Genomic DNA, 12565 nt, shown 5'->3' with positions numbered 1-12565 from the left:
GCCTTAGTGTTTCTATAAGTGTTTTCTTTTTGATTTTAAAGTATGAAATCTTAAGGAAGAAACCGAGATAACGATTCGAAACAAACTACCTATAATACTGCTTTTACCAAACAAACTTTAATAGCTCCAGAACACAACGCCTTCGGTTTGCAATAACCTTAACACGTTTGAACTCCTAATTGACGCTACACAATTAAACTCAGCCGTATTATAATTACAGAGCATACATTTGGAATGTTCGGAGAGCTTGTAACGACCCTTGTCGAGTCTATGCGAGAATATGTTTAATAGAACAGTCTACACACGACCTACACTTTAATTTAAGCCTTACAGTTTTTGACGTAAAATACTAAATCGGAAAGACTCGAATGGAGATAAGTCTATTTATTATTCAATTGGTGTTCACTTGTCCTTATTTCTGTACGATTGTACGAATGTGTGTTTAGATACCTTAATATAGGGTGCCTTTTCAAATTGTTGTAGTTGAATAAAGAAATGATTTTCCTAAACAGACTTGTCTATAAACGTTGGCATTTCGTTAACTTAAAAGATATTATTTTATCAGTACTTACTTTAATTCATTTATTGCACTCAAGGGATTACACGACTTGTCATTATTAATTATCTTTTACCCTCAACTTTGCTCGCGTTAACCATATTAAGTTCTGGCATTTGAATAAAAATTCTAGTTTCGTAAAACTGTACCTTTATATTGCGTTGACTTTGATTTTTCTACTGCTTCAAAGGATAGCAGGTTTGAGTATTTGATATTAATTAGTAACTTTACGCGTTTCTGAGAATAAAGGGTCTCGACAGACAGACAACAAAGTGATGATACAAGGCTTCCGTTTGTCGTTTTTAGGTACGGATCCTTTAAATATAGTGATAATCCGGTCTTAGATTTTGTAGCATAACAAAATTATTTGGAACCACTGAGTTTGTGACAGTTTAAGTACTAAGCTAGCCTCCTCGAACCAGCGTATAAAATTTTGAACATATTGTTAAACCAAATGTCAACTTTTCATGATTGTTATAAATTTTGATATTCCCAACGAAAAATTTGATAGTATAGTCTCAGGAAGCAAGAGCCGTTTCCCAGAGCTATAGTAGAAATGAAATACAGTCACGTTCGTCCTTCGAGACCACGACAATTGACACATTAGTCTAAAGCATTTTTCTTTTTCCAGGTCTAAGGCAGTACCCCTGCTTTATTATGTAAGTATACGTAATAATTTTAATAGTTATTTGATTGATCTAGGCGTTATATGTATTGACGCGTTAGCATCTAGTGTGTGTTTGTGATAGTTAAGTATGTGACACGTTTCTTATTGTGATAGTGGAGGAGCACTAGTCTGCCTTGCAATTCTAATAGCAGAGTAGCAAGATTGTAGTTTATCAATGGTGTGCAGTGAGGGTAGACAGTGCCAGTAGCTTACACCCGCGCGTATAGATAGTGCCACGAGCGTTGAAGCGAATGATTACACTGATACAACATGTCGTATAATGACAGCAAGATTTTGATAATACTCATTCATTACATTTATTCTCCTTTTGTGAAATCAGTTGTTTTTGTAGCCGTGTATGTAATCATTCACTTCCTTTCCTGGCATTATCTTCACCCACCAGCACCAGCAGCAGGGTAGGGTTGGCAATACTGGCGTAAGCACGTTACTATGAGGGTAGGCTAGTGTTGGCTACCCTGATGCTAGTGCTGGCCGGAGTATGGGTGCAGCTATTGGCACTGCCAACCTTCCCTGCGAGCCACTGATAAACTACGACCTTTCTGCTACTCTGCAATTACAGTTGCAAGCCAGAGACTTGTGCTCCCCTTGTCACATTAAGGAACATGTCACAGACTTAACTATCACAAATTTTCACTAGATGCTAACGCGCTTCAAGATATATACGAGTTCATCCTCAAAGCTACAGTGAGTGCAAAAACGAATGACGTAACTGTACGTGTGGTTAAGGTATACATTTCTGCAAGAAAACCATACTAAAAAAAAAAAGATTTGCTAACAGTAACAAAAACATTGTTGCTTGTATTATAACTTGAGTGACTACAAAACGAAGGCCTACACTAAAAATTTGTGATGTCTTACAAAATCAGTTTTGCAATATTATCATTATTTTGGTTCATAATTAGTAAATTTTGGCTAAACGTCAAGTAGCCAAACTAGTTCAGCTATCCTTTTTTTTCAGTGCAATTTGTGTTGCACAGAACTATTTATTTTGCACGAGTGATTACTACCTCAATTTCACTACCAAATTATTGTATTCCTTCAATCTCAATCAGATATCAGTAAATGTAAAAAAATGGTTTGTAAATTTTTCAACGACAACATCCTAACTAACCTACGAACATCGCAAACTAAATAAAAGCTTGTGAAAACTGAACAGCTGCGACATCCGATATAAGTTAAAATCACAACGTTACCATTTTATGAACAACTCTTGAACTCATTCTGTGCAGTACAGCATCTCATTACATTCACTGAACTAAAATACTCGAATGCCTTCAATGTGAATCGTTCACAATTTCTTTTAAAATCCTATCTAAAATTTCGCATCGCATTTGGATAACTGTTTCTTTTTTGAAATTCCTTAGAAGGTATGAAGCTTTATTACTTCCACTCACTCCTCGAATTGTTTAATATTACTTAGACCTGTTTTGAACAAAATTATTACGATTACTTTGTTTTCAAACGGAAAGATCATTTTGAACATGAAACTACCGTGAGACTCACTACTATTTACTTGAATAAAACCGGATAACACACGTCTTAAATCGCTCTTCTTCCCGGAGCAACTGATTCGACGGCTGCTGCGGAGAGATCATTGTCTAGCTAGTCCCTTTTTTGAAAAATAAGATTTTTATCTAAAAATGTAGAATATTCGTATTGTATTATAGAACTTTATAATGAACTATTATAAGAACCATCTACAAAGTACTAGAAAATGTATACAGGGAAAGAGGGTTTTATTTTTATACAGGTAGACGCCAGAACTAGAAAACATTGTATGTAAGCAAACGAGAACAAATAAGTAGGCATTATTTTGACTTATGATGTCGCTATCGAATTGAATCCCATAGTGCTGCCTACTCAATTTTATCGGTTCAGCAAAAGTTGTTCAGAAATATTTATGAGTGCAGGGATTTTTATTTTATATATTCATTGAAAGATTATTGCCAACAATCGGTTTAAGCCGTCCGTACATTCATGGAATCGCTTCTTATCGCGTGGATTTGAAAAATGTGATATTCTATTCTTAAAAGTAGTTGGTATAGAGCAAAATCTCATGTCATACTTCCTTTGACTAGGGATTTGTTATTTGTCTTTTGTGAAGGACCTTTATAGAAATTTTACTTATGATTTTTCTTTTTTTTTCTCATGATCATCTCGAAATTTATATAAAAAATATATATAACGTTTTAAACTTTATTACTTGTGTAAAAATAGCGTGATAAGTCCCGTATATGGTATTTTGACCCCAAAAAAAAATATCTCAAAGGTTCTAACCAACTCTCCTACGCAGTGTGTGCAAGATTTTATATTAGTTCTCTGTGAAAATCTTTTGAAGAAAAGACCTACTTTGCTTGTACTTATTCGTAAACCATCTGTCGGTTTTCAAATAAATGGTTTAGAAAAATTATTTTAGACTATTCAACAAAGTATAAGATAAATGAGTTATTTTTTCAAGGTAACAAAACTTCAAGAGTACGTACAGTGGGGGTAGGAAAACCTTCGTCAGTTATTAAATTGATTCCTTTACGAAGTCATAGACTCTTAGTACGTTTTGAAAGCAAAGTACTAAGTAGACAAGTGCATATCCAATTATACTTACTGGCTATGATAACAAGGATCAAAATAGTATACACCTCTAACATATATCTAGTTTCATATCAATACAAAACGTTTTAAATAAACAACTTCGTAAAAGGCTCAATCAGATAATGTTCTTTTTAATTGTCAGCCAGTGCCAAGGTGTAGTGGTAGGGTTGCTATGGTCACCTGATTATGTTTAGCAGGTTGACAGGTTGACGCAGTATGTCCAACTCAATCGGTAAAGCAGATTAGCGATCATACTGAGCAAAGGAAAATAGATCATAGGGTGACGAACCTTTTTTTACTCCGACTGTACAATTCGATAGAGCATAAAATTCTTAATCAAACTACGAGTATAACAATAACTCATTGAAAAAAAAAATGAAAAAATGTTTATTTCACTAAAACAACATTGTTGCAAAAGAAAGAAAAAGTACATTTTTAACTATTATACTTAATTAAGCAGTGTGTGTGTGTGTGTGTGTGTGTGTGTGTGTGTGTGTGTGTGTGTGTGTGTGTGTGTGTGTGTGTGTGTGTGTGTGTGTGTGTGTGTGTGTGTGGTGTGAGAGTGTGTGTGTGTGTGTGTGTGTGCGTGTATGTGAGTGTGTGTGTGTGTGTGTGTGTGTGTGTGTGTGTGTGTGTGAGAGAGTGTGTGTGTGTGTGTGCGCGTGTGAAACACATTATTATACTAAAATTTCAAACTGTCCTTAATTGCTACCTACTTGTAAAGTCGACGTATGAAATCATTCTTACCACTGCGTGACAGTAATAGCTCTACTTTCTGCACCATACGTTTTTTACAAACTGTAAATGACCATAAAAACAAAAGCATGACGCAGACCAGACAAAAAGCATTTAAAACCCCACTCATAGCATCCCATTCCGTTAATAGCCTTGCACTCTTGCTGCGTCAACAGAAACCTTATTAAGCTCTCGGGCATTCTAAATCATTATACAAACCCTAATCCAATCCTAAAAGTCCATCTAGCAAGTCCATCTACTCACTAATTGGCTTCCCTGACTGGATTCGGTTTCATCTAATGCATACAGATTCGAATACTAAAACTTGCTTGGTTAAGTTTATACAGTTCTGCAGGTGGTAGGACCTTGTGCAAGGTCCGCCCGGATTGCTACCTACATCTTGCTCGCTAATCCTGCCGTGAAACAGCAGTGCTTGCACTGTTGTGTTTTGGCGTGGAGAGTAAGACAGCCGGTGAAATTACTGGCACTTGAGGTATCCCATCTTAGGCCTCTAGGTTGGCAACGCATCTGCAATCCCCCTGGTGTTGCAGGTGTCTATGGGCGGTGGTGATCTCTTATCATCAGGAGACCCACTTGCTCGTTTGACATCCAGTTGAATAAAAAAAAAAAAAAAGTGATATTAAATGGTTGAATGTAAAGGTTATTTATTATCGATGAACTAGAACTACGCGTTACGGGTTGGTTCCATTGCGAAAGCAACGTCTCTAATTTCTCTTTCTGATCCTGTTCATATTTTTACTGTACTTTTGTTGTGATGTAGTGTGTTTTTATGTCAATGAATGTTGTGAGTTTGAGTTTAGAAGACAGTTGTGACTATGCAACACATTTTGTTCCACCCGTCTCGTATGTCTGACGGAAATTAAATTTTTAATGTCAAATAAAGACTTTAATGGCTTCTAGTGGTTGATTTGACTCGCGAAATATTGCTGTATTATAGATTGGAATACATGTACCTAAACAATAAGGAAATGAAGTTACCATTTTTATTTGACAAAAACTTACTTTTAACCGAATTTAAAAAGGAGTAGGTTGTGAAATCGGTTATTTTTTAATGTTTGGACCTGGAGTGAACTAATAATTCTTTACCTCACCTATATACTATCTTTTGAGCTTCTATTACTCCTGCTGGCTTGTGCTAAGGCTTCAAACTGGTAGAAAATAATATTCTTGTATTTTTTTGAATCAGTTACATTTTTCGTTATTTTTTTTTATGTGTAGGCCCGCTCCTGAAGCAACTGCTGTCGCACCAAATAAGAAAAACATTAGTACTAACCTATTATCAGCTATCAAATTAATACTGCAGTTAAAAAAAACTCCTCTAGATCTATTTAAAAGCATTAGTCGTCAACACGAACTCTTCTGATCATCCATATAAACCAGAATTTTAACGACGCTCCCCTTTAGCCGCCGCAATTGTGTATAAAAAAAGCCTGAAATAATATTTATCCGGGTGATAGCGAAACGTAAAAACAATCCGGACCATTAGCTGTTGTCATCGAGTCATAGCTTTGTAATGAGCAGAGAGAACATCCGCTGTATAGAATTAAAATTATTTTAAGGGTGACCAATCCAAATTGGCCAGTATGATGGCATTCATTTATTTTAAAGTCATACTACATAATTAGTATTTTTTATATTGTACCGTTTTTTGTCCAAATAAACATTAAGTATAAGTGAGAACCGGGTCGAATTTCTGTAAAGTAATTGCACGTCATATTTGTCATAATACTTGGTCCTGTGAGTATAAGAACCCAATTTTGCCATGAAATAATGAGTACAAATTAGTCAGAAATATCCACAGTTTAAATATTTTGCAATACATCGGTAAGGTATTTTTTTTTTCAAAACAGATCCTCAGACATTGAAGATCATCAGCTTTTTTACAGTTGATGAGTATATATATATATATGTCATTTAGACTCCAAGTACCTGCCAAGCACCAGCAAATGTTCTTGCGCTCCGACTTCTGGCCGGAGGGTGTGGTGTTCCGTCGTTTTAGGGTAGCAACGAAGACGACTTTCATAAATCCCTAATTTTTGTGTAGGTATTTTATATAAATGTCTTTTTGTGAACCTATTATTTTTTTGTATAATTTGAATTTTACAGCGCATGAGTGTTTCAACTGTAATTCTGTACATTTTTTGTTGACAAATAAATAAATAAATATGTCGACTGAACGATCTTTGACATAAGTAATCTGTTCCTACGAGCTCGGGGCACAATTGTGGAAACGGCACGGCTATTGTTAAATTTCACGTCTTTCATATTTTTTATGGCTTTTCTTGGTTGGAAATTTGTCACGGACTTTTTACTGCCAGTCACTTTTTAGGGCACTTACTGTTGAAAATGTTGAAATTGAAAATTTTGCTCGTAATTCTTCGTATTCTCATAGGTACAGATATTACGAGGGCACGCTATTCCACGTTTTTTGAATGTGTAAAAGTTTTTATTCCTAGTCACTGTCGGTGAGTTACGCACACTAACACAATATGTGGTAAACACGAGCTTTGCTGCTAATATTACCAACGTAAGTGCGCGTGCATGTGTTATTATTACAAAATAATTGGCACTAATAGTTCAGGTTATTTGTCCGCTAAAACATCTTTCAATGATTAGACACACACAAACATCCCGCCTGTATTGCCAAATGGGGTAGGCAGAGCACACGAAACGTTACCGCTTCGGAGCCACTTTTAGCAATTTTAGGTTTTAAGTTTGACAAAAACGGTACAATAGTGACAGGTTACAAGGCGACAGCCTACGGTATACCTTAACCTATATCCTCAGTCGCCTCCTACGACACTACACGGGTCAATGATTATTTTTTTTACAAAATTAATTACTTATAATTCCTGTTTTTGTTGAAGATGGATTTTTGAGTTTGTGATAAGAATAACAAAAACGAGATATAATATTTAATTATAAATTTAATGATCACTACACAGCGCATCCTAAAACTGTCACTTGTGTAGACGAAAAGACGGAACTCAGGAGACCAAATCGATTTATTAATTGAAACATGCAAATACAATTAACTGGAAGTCATATCCGAACCAGAATGCGTAAAAATAAAACGAGATAACATATTACAATACTAAAGCTAGCAATATGCATCTAGGTCGCATTTTTTCAGCCACTATTCACGATAACCGTAATTTTGCAAGATACGTCCAGTTTCTGGGTCAAGCTAAATGTATGGTCGAATAAATCTAAATCCACAAACAAATTCCATATAACAGCCATATGAAGAAAAGTTTCTGTGGCTGTATTATCGATAAATTTTATTTATATCTTCTCCCGCTTTGCCCTATTAGGTACGGGTTGGGTGCTATGTTGCGAGGGTGGCAAAAAACTGTTTATGTTTTTGCTAGTTTTTCTTTGTTTCCATGTTTTTTTTTGGGTTTGCAACGCCTTAAGGTTCTTGCTTTTGTTTATTTCTTTTTACGACTTGTTAGAAACATTTTTAACTAGCTTTTAGCACCGGTTTCGCTCGCGTAAGCCGATAAGTCTGGCAGATGAATTACCCAAGATTAAAAAAAATGCCGTGTTTTTAAGTTTAAGCAAGTTTCCTTGCGATATTTCGTAGCTATGTTTCATTAAAATCAGTTTTGACCATTTTTGAGATATTGAACTTTAGATGATACCTACCTAATAAACACACACACACTCAAACACACACACACACACACACACACACACACAATTTTTCACATGTGGAGTATTAGTAAGTTCATCCGCTTGCAGTTGGTGGCACACCACTTCCCGACCCCTTTTGTCACATAGCGATAATAAATATAGCAAACAAAGAAAGTTGGGAATATATTTTTGTTTACCTACAACATCCAATTTGGAGATTAATACGGAGCCGTATCATGTGCTTTTTTATTTACGTTTTTTTTTCTCTTGTATCTGGGAATATTTGATTTGCCACTTCGGGTTGGAGTTCCTTGGTAATTCTAAAATATATGCAACCTAACCTAACCAACAGAAAGTTGGAAACTCCCCGACTTTGTCACTTTAAAGTTAAATATCTCGAAAAACGGCTAAACCGATGTTGATGAAACATGTCTAAGAACCATTACTAGTGTGCCATGGCTGGCACATGACTTATCTGGATCGTGTCAGTTCATTTGTAATGCAGTGATATCGATCTCACGCGCGATCGATCCAGATGAGCCACGCCGCCGTACAATACAATACAAATCAGAGATCAGTAAAGGAGTTCCTGTTAACCCTGCTAAAGGCACTTTTACTCTTCCACTCAACATCCCCTAAAACTAGAAAAACTGATTTCAAATAATATTCAAATCGGGCCACCCGTTTAAGAGCTACACAGTTATACATAGCGGACAAACTTATAACACCCCTCTTTTTGCGTCGGTGGTTAAAAACAGATAGTACTCATCAAACTGAATGACATTAGCTCAGCAACTTTATGATAGCTACGTCTATACAACAAATATGTGTTAATGCAGCTCCTCCGCCTCCACACTGTAAGAACACACACAATCACACAAACCGAACTGTCTCCATCACCACACTACACTGACGCGTTTCAAATTCAACCGGATTTCATCCTCAGAGCAACACAACCGTTCACTATTCTACCACATGTTTAATTCATTCGTTTTTGCAGTCACAGTAAATTGAATAAAAAGGCGACCTATTAAAATATCGTCATCTCGATTTCTTACGAACCCACAAAAGATATGGGATAAATATCAAATTGCTGCCTCGGCCTCAAGCGAGGATATTTAATATATTTACGAAAAAAGGTCAGGCCCTCGCTGTGGGGAAAACAAAGAAAAAAGTGGTACTTATGTAAATATTGATTGTCCTTTCAACGTCCAAGAATACTTTCAGAAGTCTATAAATGTACGTTATCTAAACAACATCTCTTCACTACAAGTCATCTAAAAAGCTCTTACCTCAAAATCCCTTATTCTTCTGAGTTGAAAATTATTTCAAGGAACAATTTTGTTCACGTACTGATTTGAAATACAAGAAAGAGAAACAAATACTATCTGTGACGTAATACTGCATACAGAAAAGCGTTTTAGAACGGGACAGAGTAGATTTATAAAATATTAAATTTTCAACCGAACTATTTTTTTTCTTCGCCCAACATGCTGTATATTTGATAATAATATAATAAAGAATAATGGCAGATACAGGAGTCGTCAAATACTTATTGTTTTATAAAAAATATGTTAGAAAGCAGAAGCAATTTACGTCAACACAATCTGATTATACTAGTACTACACAAAGCGTTTTCTTTCAGATTGCATTCAAGTCTAGTTCCAGCTAATATTTAATTTCAAGTCTATTTTCCTTTTCTAAAATACACTCCACACCTAGATTAGACAACAAAGAAAAACTAATCTTCTGCACAGCGAATAGTGCTTGGTCTATTGCAGATTCAAAATCGAATACCAGGCCCTGATTGCATTCAATTGAAAGGCGGAAGGAATTAAATTCAAGTCGCCTCTTTCTTACCGTTTATTTTATAATGTTGAAATTTTCTTGTGCTAATTGAAATTTATTTGATACTATCTTTTACTCGATGATTAGTTCAGACAAACCAAGGTCTAGCGGTTTTATTCAAATTGCGAGGTTTTTTTTTAATGTATTTAACTTAAAACAATTAAACATGCATTACATTTAGTGATACTCGCCAAACTGGTTTATTTTAACTATTTCTATCTCATGATAAGTATGACGATTCCCAAAAACTACATTGTGGTCTTCATTTAAGTTGTACAAAGAACAGCCGTGTAAAATTTAATGTATCTAGATGACATGGTAAAGATTTCGCTATTTTACACGCGCAATCCCCCTATACTGTGGGAATTATGGAAATAAAAAGTAGTCTATTTGTGATTCCTGAAATCTAGCTATCTACTCAACTTAGTTGGGTCTGCCGGAACCAGAGTTAACTATGTAACTCCAAGTCAACTCCACACTGTGTTAAGTAGTGTCAATATGTATGAAACTGTCAAGCCAATCCTAAGATTCCCTGTTTACTGGAGCTGAGCGAGACAGCTGAGCGGTGAGCGGGATAATAACCCACCAATAAAATTGCATTAAATCTCCGCTCCTTTTCGGTAGACAGGGAGTTAGTAACTTGCTAAAAAAATCATACATAGAGATGCGGAGCGAGGACGCGGAGCCAACAAGAGGAACACGGAAGCGGGGTGGAGAAACAAGTTCGAGCGGGGAAGCAGGGAAGCTTCCCTGCTTATAATCAAAAGTATGGAAGAACACGATTTTTTTTTATCTCTGAAACGGCTTAATTCATAAAAAGAAGTTGAGCTGTCCTATACGACCCGTTGAAAGCAAAATTTGTGATGATGTTACCTTTACATCCTTGTGTACCAAAATAAGCCATGTTTACTAAATAGGTCTTAAAGAACATCTGATTCAATCCTTGTGTTTTCACCAGCCCGTATAGCAGTAACCGAACAGTTTTCATCCAATTCTACTATATTAACAAAAACTATAAAAAAATTTAAGCTCTTCATCAATAAGACTTTTATGTAACATTAGAAACAACAGAACTATAACTTCTTTAATTATTATTTTCCAGTTTTTCGCTTCTCTTGAAAAGTTGTGTTTTGTGCTTTACGCCCTTTGAACCCCAAGTTATCGATACGTTGTACGTTGCGGGGCTCCGCGAATAGAAAAATAGTCCGCAACTCTGCTCCGCATTACTTTTTCGTCTCGCTCCGCTACTAGCTTTGCGGCTTTGGACAAACACAGTTTGCAATTCCGCTCCGCATCACCCCCTCGTTCCGCTCCGCTGCCACACCCCGCTTTAGTAGACAGGCAGCGTTATACAAGAAAAATTTGAATTAGCCAGTTTTTTATCTAGATATACGATTGATCTCTTCTGTTTTGCACTCTCCTTCAGTAAATAATTCATTGTGACACCAAGGCACGTCACCTGTAAAATTCCCAACAATCAAGCTCAAACATGTTCTATTCGAAGCGATTCGCCTCGGCATCTTGGCTCCTTAATTACATGACTTAACTTTTAAAGCTCCTAACAATCTGGAACGTCTTCAAATACACCTAAATGTGAATGTTGTAGAAGCCATTTTGAATTGTCACTCCGGCAGCCATTTGCAAAGTTGTAACCCGCTCACTGAGGCGTCCGTATCCCCGTTTCTTGTTTACAATTTGAGGAACACGCAGTGTGGAGACTGTCTCGAAATTAAGAGCCCTTGCGATGCAAGAGAAGCATAGAAAAAGTAGTTTTTGTTTAACTGACACAAAACAGTGACATAAGTTATTATAGGTACTTAAGTAAATGAACTGTTGTATAAAGTGGTTGTTGTAATAACGTGTCCATATAGATCAGTAGAAGAAGAGTAGAAGTTCCATATTCGAAAACTGACTTAACATAATTGATGCGAGCAGGCAGTTGACTTTAGACTAAATTTTCATCACACTTGCTCGTAAACAGTGTCGTAACATGCAGGCTACCTTGGTTGTAACTCCCCAAATAAAACTCTCGCTTGTCATGAAACCCGTGGTCGGTAAATGAGTCATTGCGCGTACAAATTTTGTTGTCATGAAGCCCAAGGTCGGTAAATGAGTCAATGTGCGTACTGATGGTGCTGCGCGCGCTGCTGCAGGACCACATGCACACGCACGTTGTAGCGCATGCTGCGGGAGGGGGAGGGCAGCGCTGCCGAGAGCGCAGCCTAAGGTATCGCCAATATTTGGAATAATTATATTTTTTTCCTTTAGAAATATAAAAATTTACTCGCAAATGTGATGAAAAACATTGTATGTCGCACGGGCGGTACTAGAATTACGAACATCGACTCATTAAAGCCTTCGACTTCGGGCTTCTAATAGACTCTCGTTCGTAATTCTTTATTTACCGCCCTTAAGACACAATGTACTAAAAACCACCAAGTAACGGTAGAAGCTTCCAGACTTAATTGTTTTGATAATGGCGGTGACGTAAG

General features: G+C 36.4%; 1 protein-coding gene across 4 annotated transcripts in view; it reads left to right on the top strand.

The window, feature by feature from the left end:
• The window catches only part of LOC141435320 (zwei Ig domain protein zig-8-like), a 283174-nt gene that overhangs the window by 201122 nt on the left and 69487 nt on the right, over window positions 1-12565 (top strand). For 3 of the 4 annotated variants that reach the window (XM_074098024.1, XM_074098027.1, XM_074098026.1), the window contains exon 3: window positions 1188-1215. The exons of the other annotated variant lie outside the window; for it this stretch is intronic. The gene's annotated coding sequence lies outside the window, so the exon portion shown is untranslated. The remainder of the gene's footprint in view (window positions 1-1187; window positions 1216-12565) is intronic. 4 annotated transcript variants of the gene reach the window in all.

Source organism: Choristoneura fumiferana, chromosome 14, assembly GCF_025370935.1.
Source record: "Choristoneura fumiferana chromosome 14, NRCan_CFum_1, whole genome shotgun sequence".
In the NCBI taxonomy this organism is placed as follows: domain Eukaryota; kingdom Metazoa; phylum Arthropoda; class Insecta; order Lepidoptera; family Tortricidae; genus Choristoneura; species Choristoneura fumiferana.
This window is presented reverse-complemented; position numbering and strand designations above follow the sequence as displayed.